Source organism: Jatropha curcas, chromosome 3, assembly GCF_041381405.1.
Source record: "Jatropha curcas cultivar XTBG-Jc1 chromosome 3, XTBG_Jcur_1.0, whole genome shotgun sequence".
NCBI classification, from domain to species: Eukaryota; Viridiplantae; Streptophyta; class Magnoliopsida; order Malpighiales; family Euphorbiaceae; genus Jatropha; species Jatropha curcas.
Window position 1 is genome coordinate 7,335,476 of NC_143153.1, and position 4,174 is coordinate 7,339,649.

General features: G+C 33.4%; 1 long non-coding RNA gene across 1 annotated transcript; it reads right to left on the reverse strand.

Moving 5' to 3' along the window:
- Nucleotides 1–263: 263 nt before the first annotated feature.
- LOC149497444 (uncharacterized) lies at nt 264–3,802 on the reverse strand. Its single transcript, XR_016320256.1, has 2 exons — nt 3,114–3,802; nt 264–548 (listed from the first exon to the last, which is right to left on the reverse strand). It is a non-coding gene; the product is annotated as an uncharacterized LOC149497444 (long non-coding RNA).
- Nucleotides 3,803–4,174: the final 372 nt, after the last annotated feature.

A 4,174-nucleotide genomic window follows, 5' to 3' on the forward strand; every position in this document is an offset into this window, starting at 1 on the left:
AACTAAAACGATGCCATTTTTAATGAATCAATAAATTGGGAATTTTAAATTTTTGAGTACTTTACCAGGTCGTGGGCCGGACCGGCACTAGAGCCTAAGTTGGCTTAAGACCTCCGAAACCCGTAGTAAGCCTAAAACACAACATATATATATATGTCAAACGAATTTCTGGGAATAGTAATCCCATATTATTTTATATACGTCAAGTAATCACACACTCCTGGCCTAATCTCAAACATCTCAAATAAAATATAGTTCGGGCCTATTTGAAATACACCCCGTTCATAATATGAGCTACTGGTTCATACATGCCTTAGATAAACAGTTAAGACATTTATAAGTTCCTAGATTAGTGTATATGTTTTAATACACGATTAAAGGTACATAAATCCTACAACTGCGGAGTTCAATAATATCTAGAAGTAGTGAAATTCTTATATATAAAACAATACATTAACTAATTAACTACAGAAATTTAGAAATTTACTTTTATAGCTATGCGGAGAAGATTGCAGAGCTTTAGCCGACTCGAAGGGAATTTCTACTTCCTGAAAAAGTTAAACAAAAAAAAAAGTGAGTTTTATAATAAATAATAATTATGGCATAACACAGGCATTCACGCGAAATGCTTCCTAAAATATTAAAATGAATACACAACCAATCAAGCATATGACATAACATCAACACCCACATACAAGTACATCTTCACATAATCAAACACATGGAGATTGGTCTATAGCATCACCGAAACCCCCCAATAAGCCGTCTTCACACATGGCCTATCCTCTCATGACATGTGCACTAGGGAGCCGATCCCCCATACATGGCCGACCAGTCTAATCCTCAATTGACCAGCCCTCTCATTTTTTTTATACATTCTCTTCTTTTCCATACCAACAAGCAGCCACCCTGTAATTTTCCATATCATACATCATTAGATGTACACGGGGGCGCCAATCTCCCCATACATGGCCAACGGTATCGAATACCGCCCTCATAAACCCATGGTGCCCCACTTCACCCCAATTCCACACAAACAAGGCATAGCAATATCCCAACACAAATAATCAAACATTGCATTTAAATGCAGTACATTAAGTAAACAAAGGTTATGCAAATGTACAAATATACACACATACACAAATAAGTAGAAAAGTAATGAATGTTTATGCAATAAATTAAATAAGTAATAATTAATTAAATAGATAATTATGATATTATGTAGTAGTATCTCTATGCATGAGGCAAGTAGTAAAGCGCTATTTATTATAGAGGACAAAAATAAAAACAAAAAAAAAAAAGAACTCTGCTTCTGATTCTTGATTTAGGAGTAGCAAACGAGCTCGACCGACCTAAGAGAAGTTAAATTAACAGGAGAGAAAGGAATGGAGTAAGGAATCTCTTTAAATAAATCTAGCAACTAGTTTACTAGCTATAATTATAAATAATTAAGATTCTGTCAAAATTTCGGCAAAACCTCCCCTAAAAATAGGACTTTCTACTTGTTAGGCAATATCAAATATCTACCATTTATCAATCAATTTTACACAGCCCATCCGTTGGGCAATCATCGCAATCTAATATCCCTTCCTCCAATCAATATAATCATCATTTACAATCCCTTATTACAAAATAACAATTATGTAAATTTACATCAACTTCTTAAACTTATCTATTTCATCTCTCATATACACATGCCAACTAATATCGTTTACTACATTTCACTTAAGTACTGAATTCTACGATTAAAGCAAGAATACTAATAATTTCATATCGTCTTGAAGTTGACTAAGTTCATCCACATCTTTACTCAAAATTCATAATTCATATTCTAAGTTGCTCCTGAATTCATGTAACATATCATTTCTTATTTCATCACTGTCAAAACTGATAGCCTACGTGCTAACAAATTCGTCATTCAACAAAGAATTCCTATATCGCATCAATTCTCTTTTAGTCATTCTCAAACTCATGCAATAGAATAACATGGAAGCAACTATAACAACAAAACCCAAGTTTATATTTATAATCCACACTTTCCTGACTTTGCTTGTTTATTTTCTGTCAAAAGTTAAACGTAGATGGCTAAGCTAGCTGCTGCCATCACAATAAAACCTTAGGTTCTTGATAAAATACATACTTAATAAGTTGCTTAACACATCTTCTCATTTAATAATTTAATTACAACTCCATATACTGAATTAAAAACCTATAATTCAAGCGATTAACAAAGATACATGTTGTCATTGCAAAATAATTAACATTCTTGATCATTAGAACTCCTAATATTAATAACAAATTATGAAAAGTATATTTCTACCATTAAACATGAACTTAGTTCAAGCAAAAACCACAATCCTTTCTAGCTAGAGGCTGTCCCTATATCAAAGAAACCCTAAGCTCTTGATTAAACACATACATTATAAGCTAGTTAACCTATTTCCCATCAAGAAATTAATTTACAACTTTGTTTGCATCATATCACAGCCATTATTCAAGTTGAATAGTTAAAGTGGCTACTGTCATTCCAAAGTTCCTTAATTCCCTTACCACATTCTGCATTAAACTAAATAATTTATTCATTTCTATATGGAATTTTAGTTCATACCTCAGTTAAGAAATAATAGCAGAATTTCCAATCAGCATCTATAATATATAAGCTAAATGTTGCATTTTCCATCAAAGTTTTAAAATATAATATCAACCTCCTTCACATTATATCAAGAACTCAAGCTAATGGCTAAAACAGTTGCTGCCACACTAAAGGACCCTCGATTTCTTCACAAAATTGCAATAGAAGCAATAATCTACCTATTTCTATACAACTATCAATTATATTTGCAATAGGAATCCAATTCATATATCAACTAGAAGGTAAAGATTAAAGCTTCTATCAAGAGTTAATATATATATATATATATATATATGTCTATCTTAACTAAACTTCAGATTATAGCTTCCAACAATAATTTTTAGCAAGACTTTCTAAGCTAATCTGCAGAAATAGAAGCTAGGGGCTTTAATCTATGCGTTAACTCAATCTAGACGTTAATCCCTTCAACTAAAATCAAAGCACTCATGGAGTAAATCTAAGAGGATCGAAATATGCTTACCCGACTGTAGAATACGCCGGAAAATCAAAGAGGAATCGCAGCTCACCTTTGCTGCGCTCGCCGGAAGAGAAGGAGATAGAGAGAAAGAGAGACCGGAGCTTCTTCGTCGACGAGAGAGAAGCCAACGTCACCGGAAAGCCGAGGAGCAGGAGGCTCGACGCGATTTCCCTATCGAAGGAAGTCGCGGCTCTCCTGCGCCTTCTGCGTTTGCTAGAAACAAAAGAGAGGAGAGAAAGAAGGCCGCAACCGCTGCGGCAAGGAGGCGACGGCGAGGATACGCGGCGCTCTGGTGGTCGGAAAAACGAGGGGTGGAGACGGGGAGGGTGAAGTCGGCGCTGAAAGGGGTTAGGGGGGTTTCTAGAATTTGTTTGGGTTAGGTTTTTAGGTTTTGGTTTGATTCGGGTTTGGTTCGGTCCAATTTATGATTTTTGTGTGATTTTCGATTTCCATTCGGTTTTATCAGGTTTTCATTTAATTATGGATTTGGTCCAACTATATAAATTATACGTATGTATATAACTGATTAAATAAATTCAAAGGATATCAATTTATTAACTTTTTAAATGATAATTTTTTTAAAAATAAAATTTTTAATTATTTTAGAGAAAGACTTTTCTGTTTTTATATATTATTATATAGATGATAAATGAAACCTAAAAGTTTATCTTATTCTTTCTCTATAGTCGAAAAGCCGTCAACCAACCTTTTTTCCTCTTCAACTCTTTCAGTTGTTCTCCGCATGTTTGAAATCAAAGTCATCTCATTTTCTCTCTCTCTTCACTATAGGACTTGCAAAGCTTGATTTTTTAGATTGAATCAAGTGGCTATCTCTATAATATTAGCAAGCTTTGTGGCTTATACAATGGTGATTTGTTACGAAATTTGAATTTACTTTTCCTCTTATTTTACTATTTTTGCTCTCTTTTTCTATTTGTAAATGATATTATTTTTTTGGTATATTTTTAGAAATTATTTTATAAATTGGTGAACGCACATGCTTTACGAATTCATAGTCAAAGATTTCAACGTCATAAGATGATGAATTTGTCGGTCTATATTAG